This window comes from Euprymna scolopes, chromosome 46 (genome assembly GCF_053919585.1).
Source record: "Euprymna scolopes isolate OS-2025 chromosome 46, ASM5391958v1, whole genome shotgun sequence".
NCBI classification, from domain to species: domain Eukaryota; kingdom Metazoa; phylum Mollusca; class Cephalopoda; order Sepiida; family Sepiolidae; genus Euprymna; species Euprymna scolopes.
The window spans coordinates 38,623,263-38,649,908 of NC_136527.1; the positions used below are offsets into that span (position 1 = coordinate 38,623,263).

The following is a 26,646-nucleotide window of genomic DNA, read 5'->3' on the forward strand; positions in this document are numbered from 1 at the left end:
GGCAACTGTAAGCCATGATGAGGCGACGTTGTTTGAAGATCCATGCTTGACTATTCACTAAATCGTCGAAAAGTTCATAAATAGTGCAGGGTCTGTTTACATTATCTGATGGATTCCTAGGTTGCTGACGACTTTCCAAAAGCAAACCCGCATCGAGTATCATAGTGTGTGGAAGCAGTATTGACTCTAAATGTGTTCAGCAGAAAAACAAGTTTTATGGTAATATTAATTTACAAGCATCCTCCTTTTGCATGTATATCCCTCGTAGAAGAAATGACGACATTAGGTTTTTGCTAGTCTTTCTATATATAGCGCCTGGTATTCCCAAATAGTTACTAATCTTGTACTGACCATGCTAAACGTTGCTTAACTTGACTGAAATAACGAAAATTGGTGTGCAACGTGATTATGACATGTATGTGTCGGTTGCTCTAGGATGCATTTTGAGATATGCTAAGATTATGAGTCAAACGTTTTCATTGGTCTATCACTGCGATAAAGAAATCTGATCCTCTTACCAAAGGCACATGTTATATAGGCTTTTTTAATTTGACTTAACGTAATATTTTAATGTTCAACAAAAGTTTATACAGTTTTTTATAAATGCATAGTGTTTTCTCACTTGTGTTATTCCCTTCAATCGATCAAGTTCTTTATTTTATAGTCGATTTAATTATTGTTCCTAACTTGTCGTTTTTGACCTCTTTGATTAAACTTAACGAACAAAAAGTATACATGTAGTAAAACACAATGAAGATTATCTGGTTTTCAAATGTTTTATTTAAAGAGAAATTGTTCATGGGAGAAAAAACTTATACCTAATTAACTAATTACTTTTATTCAATTCTTCAAAGTAAGTCTTAACAATGGAAATTGAGAGATGTAGACGACCAAACATCGAGAGTTTTTTTTCTTATATTTTCAGACACATCTTGCCTGTCCTCCTTCCCAATTAAGACTTCTTTCTTTGTCATATCATGTGACACTTTCATTAAAACGCCACCTATAGCTTTTCCGTTTGCTGACAAGTTAGTCTTAGATGTATTACTCTCTTGAGTTGGAAGCATGTTTAGTTTCAGAACAGTTTCTGACAATTAGTTGTTCTCAGTAGACAGTTGTTTTGTATAGGTTTCTGACTTTATGATTTTAGAGCCAAACAACAAAAGATTCTTCTAAGGTTGCTAAAAAGGATTAATTTTTCTGATTGGTTGGTATCAGAACGTGAATTAATTTGATTCGTCAGTTCCTTGCTGCAGTGTTTATAAGTAGAATCTCCCAACTGTGAGGGACCATACCCTATTATGAATAAAAAAGTATTGCGCCTTCTATTTTTTATATAATAGGGAAATCATTTTCGTTCATTTTTAATTCTGTGCAAAAATGCATATAACCTTTAATATTTAACTATACATAACAAAAATAGAAATCATTTGGATCTTAAAATTTGAGCATGTAAAAATAAACCATTTTTTAAATTTTTTTCAAATGTCAATATATATATATATATATATATATATATATATATATATATATATATGTGTGTGTGTGTGTGTGTGTGTGTGTGTGTGTAGAAAAGGGAAAAACATTTTTGTGATAATTTTGTTACTGTGTAGCATATGTCGGGTCTCGTAGCAGTCATTAAATAAATAAGACTTTCTTATAATTTCTCGGTATAATTTATCGTCTATTGTTTCGGATTCTCTGTGTATTAATATCATTTTTACCGGTTTAGAGCGTTTCTTGCACTCTCCGATTTCAAATGTTAATAGTATTTTGTCAATGTATCTCAATTGACTCATCGTAACAAGTTTTTCTTATGAGTAAATTCTATCCCCCAAAACCATGATATTTTGCCAAGATCAGTGATTTTGAATTTTTATATAATCAGTTCTTAACATCGATCAACATTATATCACAATTTGATGCGATTAAAATGTCATCGACCCATAAAACCAAAAGCAGCATTTATCGCATTTGTTTTTGGTATATAAACACGGGTCAGTTGGTCATTAATTAAATTTTTGTTCAAACATAATCGTGAAATACTGTATTCCAACACTGGGCGCTTTGCGTTTGACCATACAGTGATTTGTTAAGCCTCCACACGCAATTTTTAATTTTAATTTTCATTATGAATTCCTTTGTATCGCCATACTTCACACAATAAATAATGTAAAATTTGTGATCCGAAATAAGTAGATAATGCCTGGAATAATGGATTTACAAGCAAAATGTATACTTGTCTTTGACCTTCACCAATCGCTTATTATAATTATTGCTAATAATAGGAGAAACCTTTTCTGTGGTCTATGGACGGGGCTTCCCAGACAATTATGTTAGGCTAGTGTGCTCTTCCATGTGGACGCTGACTCTTTAAATCCCTCTTTCTGAATCACGCGTCTCATTAACCCATTCTGAAGTTTTGGCCCTTAATTCATGTACGCTTAGTCATACATGTGACAGAGATGACAAAACATGTGTCCCTGGATATCCAACAGAATAAAGACATTTAATAGACATGAAAAGACAAATTCCATTAAAATATAACTGCCAGAGATGAATTTGTTCATTTTTAATCTTAGTTAATTTTTTTTAGTTAGAAATGTTCTTCTCTTAATACAATTGTTTCGATTCTCTAATTATTATTCATATAATTGTGTTCAAATTATATTTCGATCTATGCATATGAAAAGTGCCAATTTCACACAATCACGTTGTCATAAGCTGGGTGGTACTGTTGGCACTCCCTTAAACCAGATAGCATCTAAGATGGTAAGACCCAAAGACGTCCACTCTCCAAAAGAATGATGCAATACCCGGAAGTAAATACCATACACATCATTATGTAAAGCAAGATGATAACGGCCACTGTACAAGAATTAAAGATTTCGGATGACAAAATAATGGTTTAGACGCTTGACAACGTTTCCATATGTTTATATACGTTCAAAACACAAGCATGCAAAACATGTAAAACAAAGAAATAACTCGGTTGCAAAATGTAAAATAATAAAACAATTTTGTTGACAAAAACAAAGATCGATGTTTTACATGCTTCCCACATCAGCAATATTTGACCCAACTTCAATTTCTAGAAAAAAATCCAGATTCATAAAAACGGTCACCCTAATCTGATAACCTGAAAAGTAATAATATGTCCAATTATACATATGGCCTGGTCGGGACACTTAGTAGTTCTTCAAAACAAGTTGCTATTAAGGTTAAAGGCAATAAACTCAACCACACTCTGTAAGATCGAGGCAATGTTTGTGATGATAACTTCCCTAACATGAACAAATAATATAATCCGGTAATAAGCTTAATACATGAGTTGCTTATATGCATTTCATAGCAGAAAGATTACGCACAGTTTATAGTAGGATTCACAAAAGGGGAGCGATAATCTGGCTGCAAAAGAAAAAAATAGATAAAAATCACACAATAAGTTTATCAACATAAAGAATACATAAAGGAAAACATGAGAAAGTCAAAGTAAAAAGAAAAATAAATCCACATTTAAAAGAAAAAAATGTTAATGCATTAAACCTACATTTGTCTAAATTCACCAGTGGTTTTATTTAGTATGTTTGTCCCTGTAGTGAAGTAGAAAAAAATAAATAAAAAAAATATATAAGCCACAGCTGTTCCTTCCAAAAGGTCGAGCTCTTCAACGTCCAAAAATAATTCACCGTCATAAAAAGAATTCACCGTCACTTCTTCCAACCGTTGTTTCACTCTCTGCGCTCTTCGCCTGCTAAAAAAAGTACCGTTTATATGCTGCCCATTTCTCCACTTATGCAAATTGACTATCAACCAGAGCCATCTAGTTTTCCATTTCTCCAAACAGCCAATTTGCAAAGGGGGACAACTCAAACCACAGTCCCGTACTTATATACCCAACAATAAATAATATATAATAACACTCTGGCGACTCGTGGCTAAAATTTGTGGGAGTTCCGATTCAGAAAAAAAAAATCCGGTACTTATGTATTTTTTGGAACATTATTATTTTGAAAGCCATTCTTTACAATGTAAGGTGGTTCTTTCGTAACTATTCTATGCTTCCTTCTAGCAATTTAATAAAATAGATATCGTGAAACTTAGATTTATTCTGTAAAAACTATTTAGAAGTTCCAAAAGACCCAGACTTGGCTTCGCACCCTTTAATAATTGCCCCCTCCTATATCGAGCTGAAGTCACTGAACTACTTCCTTTGATCATATGCGCCATGCTTCAAGTGCGTAGGGTCCTTGCTGATTAATCCGAAAGATTCCAGTTTTATTTTAACCGTATCTGTAGATAGTATGTCTTCATTAACGTAGATGTCATCAATGTAAGCTGAAGTAGATTTCACTGTCGTCTCATCTTACATCAAAACAGTTTTAATGATATTAACGCCATTATTAAGGTACTACGTTTAGGGCAAAACCTAAGCGTGTCAAATAGTATCGTTTTTCCTTGATTATCACTGTATGAAATGGCCACAGTGACTTATGGACCCGAATCTGTAGTTAGGCTCTCTTCAAATCCAGCAGTGTTACATTACTCCCTTTCTGACACCACTCTCCTAGTTTAGTAGCGCACACATCTGCATTTCCGGTAAATGCATCAACATGCTGATGCAATTCTCGATAATCCATTACGGGTCGAATTTTGTGTTTAGTCGGTTGGTCAATAGCCATGAGCGGAATTAATCATTTGGGTGGTCCTAGACGTTCTTGTGAGTATGGTATTACCCAACCATTATCAATCCACGTCTTAAGTTCTTCAGATGAAGCCCGATTCTTGGTAGTCACGGGATACTCTGGAATAGTATTGCATAACAGATCTGGCGATTACATCATAGAAAAACTGCACTTCTTTCCCTCTTCCAAGCAATATACCTCCGCCTGCTCTAATCATGACACATCCGTAAGCTCTTCTGGCGTCAATTCCAAATAATAAGTCGTATCCAAGGGATTTTTCTTGCATCAGCAGGACATCAACTTCAGCTGTGTCACCTTTCTCAGTGCAGATTGTGACAATCCCTATACCCCAACATGCTTGGGATAAGCCATTAATGGTCATGATCTCCACTTGTTGCAAACTCCATCTCTGACAGCGATCTGCGCTAACTAGTAGACACGAGATGTTCTCAGTTCAAAGTGCTGAACATTGCACACCATTAATGTTGACACCGAGAACAGGCAACACTGTGTTCATTGTTTGGCAAGGGGCAAGGGTGACGACAGTATCTTGTCCTAGACTAAGTTTCCCGAACAGTTACGAGATATGTGACCCCCAAATAATTGCAGTGAAAACATTGTAGTGTTCTGTGTGCTTGTGGATAAACCTTCATCGTACCACTTTGACCCCGGCACTCCTGAGCAAAATGGTTAGCGCCCCAAAATTTTTAGCAGACAGGGCTCTCACGCATAGCATTAACTGGGAGGGAATCCACATTGTCTCCATAGGGTTTAGATGTTGCACGACTAGTGCCGGTTGCTGCTGTAATTGGTTCTGATTCCTTAAGGATATTTCACATTGGGCCAATAACTCGTCCGTTGTTATATACGTGACACTTGCAAAAGTCTACTGACATCCTCAGATCAGCCCACCAAAAATGGCACAGCTTAAGATGTGTCGTTGACACCACCAAACGGTGCTGATAACTTCCGTAAATCAGCTGAGTAAACGCCCACCGTTTCATTGGGACATAGTCGCCGCAAAGTAAACTGTTGTCATGCAACAAAAGGATCTGTACCAAATGCTGTATATAAGCTCTGGTTAATTTCTTCCGAGTCAGGTTCATCCTCGAGTTGCTGGTAGACTGCATAGGCCTCTTCAGTTAACCTCAACGGAATGACTGTTGATGACTTCTTTATTTTGCAAAATTTGCAAATAGGGTCAGCCTTCTCAACCCATTCGACAACAGACGGCCCAGCAGTAGATTCATCAAATTCCAGTATTAAAAGAATGTCGAATCTGTCCATTTTTTGTTGTCACTGCTTATCACTTGAAAATAAAATAAAAATAGACAGATCAAAGGTAGATTATAAAATGAAAAAAAGGGAAAAAGTTACGATTATTAAAACGTCCTCTTGTTGAAACAACACACGAAAGTCCTTTTCCCCCTTTCTTTCCTCAACTTGCAACAACTCCTCGTGTCTTCAATATTTTCTTCCACCGTTCGTTCTCCGTCCAAACTGTCCAACAAAAACCACAAAACTCGACCCTCATATACTTTAGAATTCGTCCCTTTTAACAGTTATCAAGTGTGAACACATATGCAAATTAATGACATACGTTCACCAACCAGCGACCTACAAAATTATTTTAAATTGTTTTTTCTTCTTTTCGACATTTTCTACATTATCATTTTACACGCTAAGCAAACAGGAGGTCGTTTACGAGAAACATCCACAGCTTCCCGAAACCTCAACTTTCCAAAACACAAAACCCAGCCTGATTTCCGCCATCCGCCGTATATTTGCTGAGCTCCCGCTGGCGCTTGTGGAAAATGCATGCTCCCAGTTCCAGATTCGTATCGAGCGAGTGATTGAGGCTGAAGGCAGCTACATTGAATAGTCAGCTTTACTACATACTCAAGTTATCTTAATTGATTTTTTTCAATAAAAGTTAACTTTTTTGTGTGTGACAATTTTATCGTTCCACCCTATAAATATGACAATATCATTAACCTTAGATTAATAGATGAAAATCCATTCATATGAGAATATTTCCAATATTGGGGATCGAGTTACTAAAACGTTTTATTAGAAACTAGGTATGACCATAATAAAGGCGGAAATTTCGACCCCACCATAACAATAATGATAGTAAAAACTTGTAAAATAAAATTGATTCATTGTAATTTGTACAGTATTCTCATCAAGAAAAAAGAATCTAAAAAAATCTCATATTTTATTATTCTCCGTAAAATCGTTTAATTTTCAAAGAATTCCACAAAAATCTAAAAACAGGAAAATTGGAACCGCGAGTTATTTCTACAATGAAAATAACGTGATTTTTAAAATTCTATCAAAAATCAAACAATCAATTTCGTTAATTTTTTGCAGACTTATTTTTAAAAAGAAAAGCCGAACTATATATGAACTGAGATAATATAAAAAAATTAAAATTTTTTTGCCCCCCACCACCACCACCACGTGATCATATCAGAATTTTATTTAGGGCGGGGATTCGCATCTTAGTTTTTCACATTTTTTAAAAATTTTTTATTACATTTTCACCCCAAACAAGGCACATTGCCACTTTGGTGTAGGGGGCTACTATCAGGGGAACTATGTAGGGATTAGGGCAGCGAGATGTTGGTTCACGTTGCATGTCAGTACAGTTGGGGAAGCAGTGACCTGGAATGGAATTCCAAAGTCTAGCAGTTCTGGGGAAGAAACTACTGGAGTAGAAAGATCTTTTACATCTAGGGATCTCTACAGTGTGGGGGTGGGATTTTGCAGCTTGTCGGGTCTGTCGAGGGTGTTCACGTCGTGGGGGCACAAGTGCTTGCAGTTCATCAGAGCATTCACCATTATAATACTTGTAGAACAGGCAGAGGGATGCAACCGTTCGACGATGGGACAGAGGCTGAAGCTTTGATGCCAGTTTAGGGCCTATCAGATTTGCGACTCTCTTTTGAACCCTGTCAAGGAGCGAGAGACTAGTAGCCGATGCACCAGCCCAAATATGACAGCAATACTCCATACATGGGCGAATAGTGGCCTTATAGAGGTACAGGATACTTTCGGGTGTTAGAAGTTTTCTAGCACGGTAGAGAGAGCCCACCTTCCTCGCAGCGGCCCTGGCAATGCTCTCGATGTAATTGTTCCAACTCATGTTTCCTGTGAACGTTAGGCCAAGGAGCTTGAGAGACGTACTCTCAGATAAAGAGTCGTTGGCCATTGCTATAGGTGGTAGCGAAGGTTTCTTGTAATTATTGAATGAAACCAGTTTTGTCTTGGCAGCATTGAACGTGACCATCCATTTTTGTCTCCATTCCACTACTGATTGGAGGTCATCCTCTAGTGTTTCTGCCATTACTTTAGATATATGTTCATTATTTTCCTGTCGTGCTTGCTATAGAGTGTGGTGTCATCAGCATACATACCCATCTCAGAGGCAATTTTGTCGGGGAGGTCATTTATGAATATCAGGAACAGCAGAGGTCCAAGGATAGATCCCTAGGGCACTCCCGCATTTATATCATATTGTTTAGATGTACGACCGTCGAGGACAACCTGGATTTTTCTCTTATCTAAGAAGGATTTAATTATGTTAAGTATTCTACCAGTGATACCGTATGATCTAATCTTCCTGAGGAGACCCTCATGCCATACCCTGTCAAAAGCCTTAGATATATCTAGAGCTACCACTCTGCCCTCTCCCGCCTTGTCCAGTGAATGGTGCGTTCAGAGATTACAGTGAGGATGTCTGCCGTGGAACGGGCTTGTCTAAATCCATATTGTTGGTCGGCCAGAAGTTTAGCATCTGTAAGGTGCTGGACTAGAGCATGGTTAATTAAGGTCTCAAATATTTTGGCAAAAAGTGGGAGGAGGCTAATAGGGCGATAATTTAATGGGTCAGTTCTTTCGCCAGAATTCTTGAATACTGGTACCACAGAAGCAGTTTTCCAATTTCCAGTTTTACATATGAAAATATACTGAAATGATGAAATAAAATATATTAAATTTTGGGTCGAAAACGTTGCCGGTTTATACGATTTTTATCGATTTTTTCGGAAAAATAGAAGTTTGAAAATTAATTAAAATTATTAAATTTGGAAATTAATTAAAATTAAGTTTTACAAAATTAAAACAATTATTTACCTTTGACAGTTTTTAACTGTTTATAATTTTAAAAAATGTTCGAAATTTATTTTTATTGAATGATTGAATTTTTCAAGGTTCATGGCTTTGGTGTTAAAGAAAATTTCATCAGATAGCGACGTTCATATCAACAAGCAACTAATCATTTTAATGTTATTTTGAACTACTGCTTTCTTGTGTAGAACAGTGGAACAGGAACACAGACATTTCAATATTTTCACAAACAATAATATAATTACAAAAATTAATGTGGTTTAATGATAAAAATTCTAAAAAAAATGTCGCTTACATGGTTTCAAAAAAATCACATTCATTTCAAGCCACGTGTGACACTCGGTGCCCGGAAAACTCGTCTCCGGAAAACTCGTCTCCGGAAAACTCGTCCCCTTTCGCTAGGTAGGAAAACTGGTCCCTTATTGAATAAATATCGATTGAAAACACATTTTATGATCGTTCTTGAAGGAGATATTGTTTTTTAAAATAGACTATAGCCCCTATAATATTTTTTTAAAAAATATTTTTACTTGTTCAATGTGTTTTTGTTTTTTTTTTAAATAAAATCGATTGTTTAAGTGTCCGTTTTCTACCTAACTGGCTAAGTTCTTAGTGGTTTCACTTCTTTTAAAGCGTTTATTATGTTCATACAAAGTTAATTACAAATTTTTTGTTGTTCTTATTTTAACGATGTTTTTTGGAGTCATAAAAACAATAATAAAAAACAAAACCAAAAAATTTAAAAAACAGGGAGCGATTCGATTCTTAGTTACTTTTTTGTTTTGGTTTTTTAATTATGATAGTTTTTTTGTTGTTATGTTTTTGTTTTCTCTCATACCAAATGCACTCATGCGTTATTTAAAATTATGATTTTATCAGTTATCAACATTTATTGTCGTCCTGTCAAATTTTGCAAAAATTAACTAATAAATTAAAAAGGAAATATTTTTTTTGGCGCGAGAGATGCTATGTGCTAACAATCTCTCATTAACTAATTTTTAATTTTTTTAAATTTTTACTTCAAAATTCTAAAATAAATCATTAAGAGAAAAGGTAATCACTAAATAAATTTATTAATCAATTTTATTGAAAACTCTGCTATCGTTTATCAAGAATCTTTTTAATTTAATTTTTTGTTGGTTGTTTTTCGGAGGGAGATATAGTTTTTACCCCCCCCCACTCTCTCTCTCTCTCTCTCTCTCTAAATTATATTTTAAAAATATTAAAATTTATTATTTTCTTTTTAAAACCAAATCTCCCTCAGTAATTTCTATAATTTTCTATTTTTTAGCGATTATCAAGACCCCTAAGATGTGATACACCGGACATTATTTCTCGTTCTCACATAACACTCGACATGTTTTTTGTTTGTTTTCTGTGTTTTTTTTTCTTTACCGAATAAACGATTCCAAATAAATTAAACAACATAGTCGGCGAGGTAGAAAAATCGATTTTACCCTTTTATAAAAAACAGTAAATAAGTAAATTCTTTTTATATTAATATAAAAAAAATGCAGTCTCGTTTATGAACATAATAAACGCTTTAAAAGAAGTGAAACCACTAAGAACTTAACCAGTTAGATAGAAAACGGACACTTAGAAAATCGATTTTATTAAAAAAAAAACAAAAAAAAACATTAAACAGGTAAAAATATTTTAAAAAAATATTATGGGGGCTATAGTCTATTTTAAAAAACAATATCTCCTTCAAGAACGATCACAAAATGTGTTTTCAATCGATATTTATTCAATAAGGGACCAGTTTTCCTACCTAGCGAAAAGGGACGAGTTTTTCGGAGACGAGTTTTCCTGGGACGAGTTTTCCCGAGACGAGTTTTCCTGGGACGAGTTTTCCTAAATTCGTGACACTCTGTTCATAAAAAATCAGTAATCTTAAACTTCACGAGATCCTCTTTTAGCTAAGCCTGCATAATGAACACTCGTTACAAGAAAACAATTAAGTTGGAACGATTTGAATTAATATTCCTAACACGTAAATAAATGTTATTTCATCTTAATACTTTGATTTTGAGTTATTTGTCAAGTGTTGTTATTTTCTGGAGTTATTTCTATATTTTTTATTTTATGTATGTAAGGATGTGCCTTGATGGAAACCTTCTATTAATCGGTAATCTCATTAAATTTACCTTTAACGGTCCTGTGGATACTCTACTACTTTCGACCTCAAGAGATTCCTGCACCTGCAACCTCGGTCTCAAATATTGATAGATCCCGATTATGAATGGGTGAACAAGTTAGTGACACTACAGCCATTTCCTACGAATTTGCACCAATTCAATTAGTCCTATGGGATCACATTCGAAAAAAATAGTTATACATTTTGTACATTCATCCCACAAAGCAATGGCAGAGCTGAGGCAGCTGTCAAGCATATGAAGAGGATATTAACAACAAATGTTAGCCCCAACGGTTCACTGGATACGGATGAAGTGGCAAAAGCATTGCTACTCCATCGCAACACACAACCACCTGACATAGGTACGTCACCATCAGAACTTCTATTCGCTCGTCCCCTGAATGACCACATACCAAACCCCACAAAATTTCGCCGTGAATGGTTGGAACTCGCTGACATGCGCGAGAGGGCCATTAACCAGCGTTTCCTCAACAACATGAAACACACTGAAAACAGGCAACAACTCAATCCACTAAGAATTGGGGAACATGTGTCAATTCAAAACCAACATGGACACAAACCACTGCGCTGGGATAACACCGGCACGATTGTTGAAACTCTCCCCCACAGACAATACCGTGTATCAGTTGATGGCAGCAGAAGAACCACACTCCGAAACCGCCGTTACCTTCGCAAAATAAGCACGGATAGCCGCAACCTGGCTCATGATGACACCCTACCAGATGACCTACCAAACAGAATCAGGATCCATTCCCCACAGTCACCTACAAACTCAAACCCAGTACGCCCAGACAGCCAACAACACCCTCAAATACAAATAACACCAACCCCACCTTCCACACCAGGTACTCAAATAAAGAATGAATCCCTGAAAATGACAGATACAGGGCAGAATGAAAGATCTGAAGCTAGGTCTAGACCTATCCGTAACAGACGATTACCGTCTAGATTTAAGGACTTCCAGCTTGGATGATGATGATAATAATAATAATAATAATAATAATAATAATAATAATAATAATAATAAAAAGACTTTAAATAAAAAAATAAAAAAAAAAATAAATAAATAAAAATAACATGTAAACATAACACTGAGTTATGTACCCTTAACCCGAGCTCTCCAGGAAGGAGAGAGAAAAGGAGACTGTCATGGCGGACCCAATAAAGGTACACACGTACGTCGCTTATCGAGGCTAACTACTGTGTCTTGTTGTCTTTCCCTTATGAGTGAAGTCCTTCCCTCTTAATTATACAATCGTGATTTATTTTTAATCAGTTCATATACATGTCACGTTTGTACAGTGGTAACGTCACCAGCTTTGAATGTTACAGTTTTGATTTTGGTTTCGACTCTAGTTGATGACACCCAAATACTTTTTGTTTTTTTACTTTTGAAATCACGACTTTATTATCTCTATAATAATCTATACAAAATCTGGACAAATTAAAATATCATATTTAAGCGTATTTAACGACTGGGCAAAGCTGGGTACCTCCCATCTGCTAGTTATAAAGATTGCTATGACAAGAGAATATTCTTTTCATTAGTTTGACATGCTAGCTTTAATTTTTTTTTTTTTTTTTTTCTTGTCCATAAATGTTTATCTACCAAGTTGATCTTAAATATTGTATAATCAATCCATTATATTATCATTTTCAGTCCCCCACCCCTAATTTCTGGCTCCCATCTTATCTCGCAATTACTTATAACGTCACCAACTAACTTCGGAAGAACCCCCCCCCCATCCGATTTTGTTTTATATCATAAGTTGCTTAAAACGTGATTAGTTAAAGTTCAGAATAAAATCACGCTTTCTCTTAACGGTTAATTTTTAAAAAAAATCTTCTGAACGCTATTAAAAGTTAAATTCTTCACTAGTTTGGAGACGGAATGCGTTGTTGTGATAAGTGATTTTCTCTACTAATTCGCACTTTTTATTTTAAGATTCAAATATTAATAACTACATTTTATTTCAGTATTTAATTTATGTATTTCTGTTGTATTAAATGCTAGCTTTAATTTTTTTTTCTCGTCCATAAATGTTTATCTACCAAGTTGATCTTAAATATTGTATAATCAATCCATTATATTATCATTTTCAGTCCCCCACCCCTAATTTCTGGCTCCCATCTTATCTCGCAATTACTTATAACGTCACCAACTAACTTCGGAAGAACCCCTCCCCCATCCGATTTTGTTTTATATCATAAGTTGCTTAAAACGTGATTAGTTAAAGTTCAGAATAAAATCACGCTTTCTCTTAACGGTTAATTTTTAAAAAAAATCTTCTGAACGCTATTAAAAGTTAAATTCTTCACTAGTATGGAGACGGAATGCGTTGTTGTGATAAGTGATTTTCTCTACTAATTCGCACTTTTTATTTTAAGATTCAAATATTAATAACTACATTTTATTTCAGTATTTAATTTATGTATTTCTGTTGTATTAAATGCTAGCTTTAATTTTTTTTTTTTCTCGTCCATAAATGTTTATTTATCTACCGAGTTGATTGCAAAAATAGATTACCTAATTGTACTCATTTTTAGTTCGTGGGAGGGGAATCTATCACCATACTTTCCCTTAAACAGGTCCGTTGGACTTTTAAGTACAATACTTAATAGTTATTTTATTTATTTTTTTTTTTAATGGAGAGTAGAAAACGCATTGTGGATGCGTTATCGGCAGCTCCTGTTACTCTCGCTTCTTCTTATTTGTCCCTCAGTCCTCATTTTTAAATGAGTGATTTTTCTGACAAAGGGAGAAGAAAAAGCTGTTTTCTAGGTTGGCAGTATTTTTGCGCGAACAGTTGGCAGAGTTGGTGGAAATTTTCTGTTTCTATGTCTATCCTTGTAGCCATGTCACTAGTAAGGGTGCTGGAGGTAAACGTTTTGTCTGGGCTGACGTTATCCGCCTGATAGTCAGGGACCCGAACCTTGGATTAACCACTAAGGAGGCTGTCCTATCAGCAGGTGCAAAGTACTGGGGCTGCTGTATTGCCATTTGGTGAATGGAATCTGGACCATGCAGTAGCTTCTGGTGGGGCCTCTCGATGCCATACTAGTGGGTAATTGTTACGGCTTTACCTTATCATGTGGTACAAAAAAAAAATTTCTTCGTTTCTTTTTCTCTCTTAGTTTCCCCTCTCTGTCCTGCTCTAAGTAAATCTGTCGACCTAGTCCACAAATTCCAAAATTTCATCATGACAAGTTTCAAGAAAAAATACACGATTAAACCCGGTTCTCCAACTTCCAACGTAGACCCCTACTACCATGTCTCCTTCTCCAACATCAGGGGTCTACGTTCTAACCTTCCAGAGGTTGAAACCCAATTACAGGAGACTAAACCAGACCTTTTATTTTTAAGTGAAACTGGCATTGGACAGGCTATTTCCCTTGATGAGTTTGCAATTACAGGATACTCTAACTTAACTTCTAAATCTGACCCCCAAGATCGCCATGGGCATGGAATATGTGCCTATATTAAAGATAGCTTTCCATGTGGGAGGGACATCTCCAGGGAAGATCCTAACTTACCCTATATGTGCTTCCGGGTTGCTTTAGCTCACACTACTGCATTTATATTTACTCTCTATCGCCCCCACAACAGCGGAGTTACTATCTTTCAAAGCATATCTGAGAAAATTGACCAAGTCCTTTCTACTTATCCTTCAGCTAACATTCACGTATGTGGAGACTTCAATGTTCACAACGTCGAATGGTTGACCCACTCAAACAAGACCGATGATGAGGGGAGGTTCTGTCATGATTTCTCCATTGCCTATGACCTCACTCAGATTGTTCAGGAACCTACCCGTGTACCCGATAATGACGGCCAGTATGCGAGCCTACTAGACCTTTTTCTCACAACTTGCCCTGAACTATGTTCAGTTTCTGTTCTGTCGCCTCTTGGATCTTCCGACCACTCTGTTGTATCAATTAAGATAAAAATGAAATGTAATAAGTCCCCAGACGTACCTCTTCATCGTACAGTATATCGATACACTAAGGCTGACTGGGATAGCTTCCGTACATTTATATCTGATCTACCTCTGCATTCCATGTTTAAAAAGGATGTGTCCTCTATAGTATTAGACCTAACTGAATGGTTAATTGTAGGTATTGACCATTTCATACCCTCTACAAAGTTTCAGCAAAAACCTAACAGCCAGCCATGGTTCTCTCCAGAATGTGCTGCTGCCATTGCGCACAGAAATCACTTTTTCCACTGCTTCAAACGTAATAGATGTATGGAAACTAAAGCCGTTTTCAGGACTGCCAGCAACCATTGTAAGAAAGTAATAAGGAACGCAAGAGAGTTGTATGCTCAATCTGTTAAGTCCAAAGTAGCTGAGCAGCGGCTTGGTTCCCACCAGTTTTGGCAAATAGCAAACAGAATCCTGAACAGAAGCGTGTGCTCCATCCCAACTATTATCAATGGATCTGAGGTAATCTCGTCAGCATCAGACAAAGCCAAACTCTTTGTCAAGAACTTTGCAGCTAATTCTACCCTTTGCGACCAAGACCGCCAACCCCCAATATTTCCTCTTGTATCAGAAAACACGCTATGTGATATACGTATATCTGTACGTGATGTTGCCAAGCTAATCAAAAACCTTGATTCCAGTAAAGCAACTGGCCCTGATGGTATTCCAATTATAGTACTCAAAAAACTTCAACCTGAACTAGCGCCCATACTTACAAAACTGTTTAAACGTTGTCTTAAGGAGAATAGTTTCCCATCTCCCTGGAAAATCTCATCAGTATGCCCTGTATTTAAGAATTCAGGTGATCGCTCATCCCCCTCTCAGTACAGGCCAATAAGTCTCCTGTGCGTCATGAGTAAGTTGCTAGAATCTGTATTAAATACAGAAGTAATCAAACATCTCAACAAAAATAACCTTCTTAGTGACACTCAATATGGTTTCCGTTCTGCTAGATCTACAGCAGATGTCCTTACAGTTATATCGCATAGGATTAGCAAATCTCTCGACGGTGGCAATCTTTCTAGGGCAATTGCTCTTGACATATCTAAAGCCTTTGATAGGGTATGGCATAAAGGTTTACTTCATAAGATCGCTAGCTATGGTATAGCTGGAAAAGTCTTCTCAATTATTAAATCATTTCTTTCTGATAGGTTCATAAGAGTAGTAGTTGAGGGGCAAAAATCAGAAGCTCACAGTATTAATGCCGGTGTCCCTCAGGGATCCATCCTGGGCCCAACTCTTTTCCTGATCTACATTAATGATCTTCCAAATCATATCCTTACATCATTTGTAGACATTTATGCTGACGACACTACCATTTATGGTACCACATCTAAGACAGTAAACGACCAAGTTCTCTCCAATTCTCTCTCCTCTGATCTTTAGCACGTAGTACAATGGGGAAAGGAGTGGCTGGTTACTTTTAATGCATCTAAAACCAAGCTTCTCTCTTTACATCATCAACATTCTAATCCACATTTGTCATCAATTGAAATGAATGGCTCTCGTCTTCAGGAGGCCTCAAGTTTTGACAAGCTTCTGGGCTTGACCATTACTCCTGATCTTAAATGGAACACGTATATCAAATCTGTTGCCAAGGCCGCTGGAAAAATGGTGGGATCTTTCTATCGATCCAGTAGATATCTCACTGCTGATGCTATTCTCTATCTATATAAGAGCCAGGTACGTCCAAGGATGGAATACTGTTGCCACATCTGGGCAGGAGCTGCTAGAAAGAACTTGTCCTGCCTTGATAGAGTTCAAAATAGACTTCGTAGCCTCGTAGGAGATGTCCTTTTCTCCTCCTTGCAACCTCTATCTCACAGAAGAGATGTTGCGAGTTTGTCTCTGATGTATCGTTATTTTCATGGAAAGTGTTCAACTGAGCTTCAATCTATGGTCCCCCCTCGCCAAACTTTCACAAGAAACACTCGTCTAGCTGTAAACACTATCAATAATTTCCCCCACTCTTTATCTGTGCCTAAACCTAAACGTAGATTCCATGAACAAAGCTTCTTTCTTAGAACTGCACGCCTGTGGAATTGTCTTCCGTTTTCCTGCTTTCCGGCTGACTACAATATGGTTTTGTTCAAGTCTAAAGTAAATAAGTTCTTGATGAGCCGTTCCATATAAGTTATTAAATTTACCAAATTTTCATTACTAATGATTACTATATTGACCAACTTCTACTGTACACTCTTTAACCCTTATCCTTGAGTGGCCTCTGGGCCTTGATAATGTGGTGATGCCTTTGTAAAAAAAAAAAAAAAGTATATATCAGTTAATATCTTATATGTTTTTAGATAGAGTGATGTGGATGTGGTTCTCGATTGACTGTGTCGGATATATACTCGAGAGTCAAAACAATGATAAAATATTCTCTTGTCAAAGCCCTAGTTATAAAATAAAATGGACTTTCTGACATTTTTTTTTTTTTTTTGCTTTGCTTTTGTAGAACTTATGAGCGACACGTTATCTTTTGTTTTGATTGTGGAAAGCTAGATCTATACTGCTTGGGGGAGGGGGGGGGGGCAATCAAGCTTTTTTTTTGTACAAACAATTTTTTTTTTTAATCCAATATCTTAAGACTTTACTTTAGTCCCAATACACTCATGGTAATAAAATAAACTGAGAAAAAAAAACGAAACATTTCGATTCATATTTACATTCCTGGTCGGATGTTGTGCTATCTTAATTGGAATTCAGGGTAAATTATTTCCTTGAGCTGAATTACACTCATGGTAAGTAACCAGTCAAGATTATCGATTGACTTTAAGCTTTAAAACACGATAAAAAAAATTAAAAAAATAATCGGAAATCGATTAAAAAAGTATGATACACGCTTTCAAAACTATGTTCACCAATCAGTTTCCGCTATTAAATAGCACGTGCAACAAATTAGAAAATTAACACGATAAATAAATAGGAAATCTATATAAAAAAAATATGATAAACTATTGTTAACCAATATCTTCATTTTTAATGTGTTTGGTAAACTGCATAAGCATCAGATTAACTTTAGGCTTAAATGTTTAAAACACAATAATAAATTTTTTAAAAATCAGGAATCTAAAAAAAAAAAATAAATAAATAAAAATACGAAAAAGCGGCTTTCTATCTATCAGTTTAATAAATAAATCTGTTTCTATAAAATAAAAACAAAATACGATGAAGCGGCTTTCAAAACCATGTTCACTTATCTATGTTACCCTATCAGTTTCCGCCATTAAATTGCACGTGCAACGAATTAGAGAATTAATAAAGATGAAACTTGTAATCTGTTCTCTCATGTAAATATTAAAATGTTAAATAAAAGAATACTAATTTTATCCGTGATATTCACCAAATAGATCGGCTCTATTTCGAAATGATTTCTTTTTTATTTTTCCTCTTCAATTTTGTTTTCTGCGAACTTGCTCTTCCGTTCGTCATCTTGAATGTTAACTTGAGTTTGTAAAGTCAATCACATTTGAAAAATCGTTTCCTTTATAAAAACAGATAAAGTTAATCGAAAGCAGATTATAAAACAAAAACGTAAGTATTACTACATGGCGCACGTATGTGTATTTTTTATTTTCATCTTTTTTTCATCGGATTATTATCGAATGGTCACTAATCTATCAGATTTTGTTTTCAATACTGACTTAAACATAAAAAAAACGGTCAATACGTAATTCTTTATGTTATCAGTGGTGGCCAATTATACATGCGTTTTCACGTACAGAATTGATAACATTTTTCTTTCTTTTTGTTCTTTAATGTCCTTGTGTCTTTATTGAAACATGAAATAAGAAAAAAAAAATTAAAACAAAAATGCCCGCCTTTCCAGGTGGCCATAAAGTGGGTGCTCATTTTACATTAAATTTATAATGAAAAATGATCTCCCACTTTTTGAAAAAGTAAATTTTTTATATCATGAAAACTATTTCTCTGCCTCATTTTTAAAGTATATAATCGTTTTCAGAACTCCTGAAAACCTCAACAAGTCGTCATTGTAAAGATTGTGGGGGAGTTGGAAAGATTTTAGATGTGGACAAAAACAATTTATTTATTGTTTACTGAAGAAAAAGAAAATTTTTATACAATTTTCTTTTTTCAATTTTTTAAATTTAAATGTTTTTCACTGATTCATATGTTTAAAGTAAAAAAGAAAAAAATGCTCGATGACGATGCACGTATGGAAGTTGTACCCTCTCACTGTGTGTTTTTTTATTGTCATCTTTTTTTCCCACGAAGTCTAATGCTCTATAATCTACCAGATTATATATAAAAAAGAATTCAATATTTACCATTTTTTACCATTTTTAAGGTGTACTCTGTTTCTAATACAACACTCTAATAAATCGAACCCCCATTTTGGAAACATCGACTTTTTAAGCCTAATTTAACAAATTAAGCTTCTTTTCTTTTAGCTTTCTTGACATTCAGTTATTGTATTCTCCTTATTTAAAATTAAGTGTTTGTATTCTCGTCGAGTGATTTCAATATGAAGGATCAATGTATTAGAAACTGTGCACACACGTAAGTATACTAAGGGGTTTTCCTGTTAATTTATTTGGAAATGCAATTATTAAATTTTCTGTTCGTTTGTTTAAAGGATACTGATAATTAAAGAAACTTATTATGTTGTGCTTTTTAAGTTCTCTCAAAAACACATTCGACAAACTTTAAAAATAACTGTAACTAAATTAAAAAGTATGATTCTTAAACAAATTACAATATTACGGTTCTGAATTTTTTAGATGAGGAATGATTCTTTGTATTATTTGGATTATTAAGACTACTGTTCTCATCTTGAGTGTTATCGTGCAAACATTGTAAAAATAACATTTAAGATGAGAACAATAGGTTTTGTCAGGTTTCTGGTTTGGCATGAAATACATTTGCCTATGTATTCATTCACCTCCTTATATGAACACAGACAGAAATACTTTTGCTTATTGGTGTGAAACGTCTTTTTCAAACCTATGTGACCATTATTGTCATCATACTACACTAACAGTCTTTTTCTATGATGCAACGATACATATAACCTAATCAATAGTTAATCGTTGGGATTCGGCAAATAATACACTATTTCGTCTACCACTGTGAACTATTTTTGTTCCATTTTAGACGATTTACTATTCTTCATCCGCATCTTTAAATTTAAAAATTTCCTTCTCTTCCTCTTAAATGTACACTCAAAATCATAGGAGGTTCAGGTGATACTGATGAACCCTCAACCTTTTTATATGACGCAAACTATTTTGGCTCCAAACGATTTGAGTTTATCGCACCTACCAAATAATTTCTACCATCTATTTCTACCGGGGAACGTCATTGTCTCAGCTCGAATCCACACAAACATTTTCCTTCCATTCCAGGTACGGTATGAAGCAGTTATATCCAACCAGACTAAAAAATACCACATCTGTATTTTCCTATTCTGTATAGACAAGTTTAATAAATATTCTAGCAGTCTGTGATAATATAATTCAATAACTTGAGTGTTATTTCTTCCGCCCATCACACCAATAATTTCCTGGGTAAGGTTGACACTGTTGTCCAAACTTCCAAACTTCTGTATACGTAACGCACCTTCTCTCAACTCCAAACAAACTTCTAATTCAACTTATTTCTTTGAAATCCAACTTCAAAATGAACGTCCCTCTAAAAAATCAACCCTCTTTTATCTCCAACCAGGAGCATCTCATTTGCATATCAGGTGATCACATTGCAGGCATATAAAGAGATAAGGCAGCCATTTTTGTTTCTTTCTTCATTAATTTCATTCCACGACCGACCTGTTGAATTATGCACACGTGCTAGTTAGGTAAGTCACACGTTTCCCTATGAATAAATAGATAGAACTTTGCACTACCATCTATTTCTACGGTGCATGACAATTGATCCACAGAAACATTTTTCTTACATTTCAAATACTGTATCGTGCAGTTGTATGCAGCCATACTAAAAAAGCCCACGTCTGTATTTTCCTATTCTGTATAGGCAAGTTGAATAAATATTCTAGAGGTCTGTGATTAGTATAGATAAGAAACTTTGCACTATGCAAATAGTGAGTCAACTTATTAAGGGTGTAGTGTATCGTGTTGCTCCTTTTCTATAGTCGACCATCTCGTCTGCATATCACTAACTTTGTCATAACAAGTAAATTGGTTTTTCAACCTCTTTACTCTTCCTCTGATCATAGAAAATTTGCAACAGACATTCCTCAAATGCATGATTGGATGCATCTGTATACAGTCGGTTATCCTTTTCAGGATCAAGATAAGCCAGTATAACAATATCTGCAAGCTTCATTTTTAGGCGTGTGTTTTCCCATTGGAACCTTGCATATTTCCGCATCAAGCAAACTAAATGTAAACTGGCTTGTACCCTATCTATGTGATCTAAGTGACGTTCCATCGTATCTGAGAAAATTAAGTAAATTACATATCTATCTATGTGATCGTATCTGAGAAAATTAAGTAAATTACATATCGATCTATGTGATCGTATCTGAGAAAATTAAGTAAATTATATATCTATCTATGTGATCTAAGTGACTTTCCATCGTATCTGAGAAAATTAAGTAAATTACATATCTATCTATGTGATCGTATCTGAGAATCTAAAATATCATCCAAATACAGTTATGCATAATCTTCCTGTCCCTGTATAACTATGGACATCAATTTCTGAAAGACCCTGGATGCATTTGCATGTCCAAACGGCATCACGTTAAACTGAAATAAACCTGGGTGGCAGATGAACTCAGTTTTCTTATTATTGTCCTTACTTACTTTAAGCTGCCCGTACCCTGAATCTAGATCTATTTTTGAGAAATATCTTGCGGACCCATTGTGGTGTTTTATCAAAGAACTGAAGACAGCAAAACCTCTTTACTAGGCTTTACCGAACTAATTTCACAGCCAATAATAAACGTAAGAGCAAATAGTAAAGAGCAGGTAGCAGCAGTAAACGCAATAGCTGTTAGTAACGAAATGTTGAAGAAGAAAAAAAACTCAGCCCTTTTAAAAAGGAAAAGGAATATGTGCAAAATAGGTTGCTGACCCTTGCAAGGCTAGTATATCGTCAATGACCAGTAATGCTCAGGCATACTTTGTGACTTTGTTTAAAGCCCGAAAATATACACAAAATCTTTTCTACTAACACTAATAGAAAACTCCACGGGCTATTCACTGTCTCAATGACACCTGTCCACATCATTTTGTCTATTCTGTAAGTGTACCAACTTTTATTGCTTTAGTGGTTTTCAATACAGGCGTCTCAGTATGAGTTCATGCCTTCCAGTATTGATACACTTCTCCAGCATATTGGTTCTGTCCAAGAAAAATCTCTATTCTACTTCAGCAACATATCAACTTCCAACTTGAATTCTTGAGGTACTTTTATTCCCTTCAAATTTTTTCTCTTTTGTTCATCATTCATGGTAATCTCGATAATGTTACCAGTCACACTACACTTAGTTATTTTGCAGCTCCTTCTCAAGTATGTATGCAGATGCTGGTGTTTTAATGTAATTTTCTGTTCTAACTGAACTATTGATGAAAGATGGGCATAATCTTCTAGAGTGATATACTCGTCAAATAGTCTTATTGCTCCTAAATCAAAGTATATCCTAACCCATTTTTCTTAAGTTGCAGTTTAGTATAACACTTGTGTTGAGATTCTGTGTAACAAAGAAGTCCTTGTGGATAGACAGACTTCCTATCCCTAATCTTAATCAAACGGACCCTTCTACAATTAATGGGGGCCCATTAGCTGTTCTTAAACTAAGGTCTTCATTACATAGTTAGGTCCCTGTCTAAGTGCTTTAAAAAAATTATTACTGACAACTCTGCTCCTCTATCCACCAGAGCTCTATAATTCTTTCTCTAAATTCTTATTGAAAAGGAGTTTGATGCACCCATTTTAACAACTATGTGCATTGATACCCTTGTATCATTTATCAGGCATCACACGGATGAAACGCCCCTGTTTCCTTGGATATGCTTCCTGCAGAATCTCTGTATATGGCCACCTCAACTAATACCTAATTATCTACCTGCAGCTTTACTTCTCTAGTTTTATATACTAGTACCTAACTCTCTAATTGGTTTTTTTTTTACGTCTGTCTCCGTATTTTGGGGGACTGACTGGACCCATAGTCTTAACTAGAATACTCCATGAGCTTTTCTTCATACTCCTGCCTTATGTCGAGCCAGATCATCTATTTAACCTTTGTTGTGGCCTTCTGATAGATCTTGTGGTTCATGTCTCATCACAACTGTCCTCATCTCCCTATCACTGAGATCCTCTGTAAAGAATCCCAGTACCTTTTTTCTGACTAGTCTTCGATAGTAGTCCTCTAGGGACCTCTTCAAGTCTACCCATGTTAAACTTTCATTGTTCATGAAGTGTCCGACTTAGCTCCTTGTGGACATTTTTCCTTCACAGAAAATTTTTGTTTATTTTCCTTATTCTTTGTTAGAATAACTAGTCAAAAAATGAATTTTTACCCAGACATCACTAACCTTACTTGCAACGTAAAAGTTTCAATCAATTAAGTTGAAGTTTCAATTCTCAGTGAGATTGAAAATAAAATTTCAAATTACATAGAATTTTTAATCAGCCATCACTAACAATACGAAATGAGAATCCAAATATGAATAATCAATCCTCATCTCTAAAATGAAGAAATGAGAAAAATTTACTTCAATATTTTACAATAGAAACAATTTAATTTTAACTAACAAGTATTGCCTAAAATTATGCTCATTTAATTTTGAATTTAATTAATAATAAATGTGGATATTTTTAATAAACATCAACATAATAAATACAATTTTATCACAGGGATTTTATTTTTTCAAATTTATTTTATATTTCCAGCATTTGCAACAAAGAAAAGAAATCCATTAACAAAGAAGAAGTACCTTTCTTCATTGGTGATTGAAAAAGTTTGAAAATAATTCTAAATTCCTTCATAGAAATGATCTAAAGTTGAAACTTATCAGCTTATTATCATACACTCAATTCAAACATGGGAGACAAACCACATTTCTGTGAAGTATGTTGTTCTTCTTTTGCACAAAAGTCACATTTGTTGAATCACATGAAAACACATACAGGAGAGAAACCACATTCTTGTGAAGTATGTGGTTCTTCTTTTGCACAGAAGTCACATTTGTTGAATCATATTAAAATACATACGGGAGAGAAACCCCATATTTGTGATATATGTGGTTCTTCTTTTGCACGAAAGTCAACTTTGTTGGATCATATTAAAATACATACGGGAGAGAAACCATATTCTTGTGAAGTATGTGGTTCTTCTTTTGCATGGAAGTCAACTTTGTTGAGGCATATGAAAACACATACGGGAGACAAGCCACATTCTTGTGAAATATGTGGTTCTTCTTTTACATGGAAGTCAACTTTGTTGAATCATATGAAAACACATACGGGGGAGAAACCACATTCTTGTGAAGTATGCGGTTCTTCTTTTGTACGGAAGTCACATTTGTTGAATCATATAAAAACACATATGCGAGAGACACTACATTCTTGTAAAGTCTGTGGTTCTTCTTTTGCATGGAAGTCAACTTTATTGAGGCATATGAAAGTACATACTGGAGAGAAACCACATTCTTGTGAAGTATGTGGTTCTTCTTTTGCACAGAAGTCAACTCTGTTGAGGCATATGAAAACACATACGGGGGAGAGACCACATTCTTGTGAAGTATGTCGTTCCTCTTTTGCACAGAAGTCACAGTTGGGGAGTCATATGAAAACACATACAGGAGAGAAACCACATTCTTGTCAAATATGTGGTTCTTCTTTTGCACTGAAGTCAACTTTGTTGAATCATATGAGAACACATACAGGAGAGAAACCACATTCGTGTGAAGTATGTGGTTCTTCTTTTGCATGCCAATCAAATTTGTTTCGTCATATGAAAACCCATATTGGAGAGAAACCATATTCATGTGAAGTATATAGTTCTTCTTTTACAAAGAAGTCAAATTTGTTGACACATATAGAAAGACACCCGAACGAACAGTTGGGAATGACAACTACACTATTCACTATGACTACATAATCCCTACTGCTACATATCTAGAAAACGCAGCTGTTAAACCAGATATAGTGATTTGTGACAGAGCAAACAAAAAAGCGACCATAATAGAGGTCAGTGTACCCAATGATACAGAGCTTAACAGAGTTTAGAGGGAAAAGATAACAAAGTATCAAGGACTTATGTATGATATGAAACGAAATTGGAAATTAAAAGACGTTTCAATTATACCAGTCATCATAGGAGCAACTGGGCTTATGAAAAAGAACTTTAAAAAGTACATAGCAAGCATACCCGGTGAACCAAGTGCAAGTGAAATACTAACGATTGCACTGAAAGGGACGGCTAGAATCCTGAAAATGTTATATATTCGTTATCATCGAGGTTATCCTTGAGGGGTACCAAATTGAGCTTTCATTACATTTGAATGTGTTATATAGAGTTCTTCATTTAGGGGCACATTTTACGTTTTCTATATAACATAAGAAAGATTCCGTGTGATTGTCTCTAATATAAATGGTTGTGTGTTTGATTATCATAAAGGGAATCGTGTGTGTGACATGTAATTTCTGAACCTACCTCTGTTTCTTTTCGCTGTTGAACCATCTGGAAATTTCTCATCCTGGAGGGAGACTTGATACCTGTTTGACGAAGATTTATCACTCCAAGACGATGAAATTGTTTTATAGTTTTTATTTCACTTTCCCCAGAGGTTCTGCAGAAGTGGAAGTGAAATCGCTTGTGTGGGCTCTTCTTCACACACGTCAGCGTTCGTCTCCCCCCTCCCCAGTTAAGAGGGGGAGACCACGGAAAAACGTCCGTCTTCTTCAAAGCTCAAATCAAATCTCCCAGATCTAGCCAACCACGTCACACATACGTAATTTGGTCAGCTGACCTTTGGTTCTGGTAAACGTGTCTACCTCCACGTTTACTCACCTCTCTCTCTCTCTCCCTCTCTATTCTCTTATAGAGACACAGAGAGAGAAAATAGAAAGAGTAAGAAAGCCAGAGGGGGGGAGAGATGCTCGTTAACAAAAAGATCTCTTGGTTGGACTCACTAAAATAGGGGTAAATGTCAGACATCTGGTTGGATGTCCCATCCCCTAGAAGAAAAAGTTTAAGAAAAATGAAAAAGAAAGAAACTAAATTCTTGTTAAGTATATGTTCTTCTTTTGCACATTTTTCAGCCTTTTGGGGCCCTACAGCTACATACCTAGGAAATGGAGTTATTTACTCTGACAGAGGGAGAAAGTCGCAACTCTAGTTGAAGTGTCTGTAATGATGCTGGTCTTAATAGAGCACAGGGAAAAAATAAAATACCAAGGACTCATATACGACATGAAAAAAACTGGAATCTTAAGAAGGTATGAATCATACCAGTTATTATAGGAGCAACCACGATAATGAAAAAGAATTCCAAAAATTATCTGGCGAATATAGTAGGTCAACCAAGTGAAAGAGAAATACAAACAATAGCGATGGTTAGATTCTGAAAAAGATCTCTCGGTTGGAGTAACTAAACTAATGGGAGAATGTTTTGCACCAGGTAGAATTCCCCACTTTCAGGAAAAACAAAGCAAAACCAACGTGATACGAAACTAAAACAGAAGAGATAAACCACATTCT

General features: G+C 35.4%; 1 long non-coding RNA gene across 2 annotated transcripts in view; it reads left to right on the top strand.

Annotated features, from left to right (window-relative positions):
- LOC145270765 (uncharacterized) overlaps nt 1-26,646 on the top strand; it is a 127,568-nt gene that overhangs the window by 35,396 nt on the left and 65,526 nt on the right. Inside the window, exon 1 of one of the 2 annotated variants that reach the window (XR_013865554.1) lies at nt 18,396-18,491. The exons of the other annotated variant lie outside the window; for it this stretch is intronic. This is a non-coding gene — a long non-coding RNA (uncharacterized LOC145270765). Of the gene's footprint in view, nt 1-18,395; nt 18,492-26,646 lie in introns of those variants that run through there. 2 annotated transcript variants of the gene reach the window in all.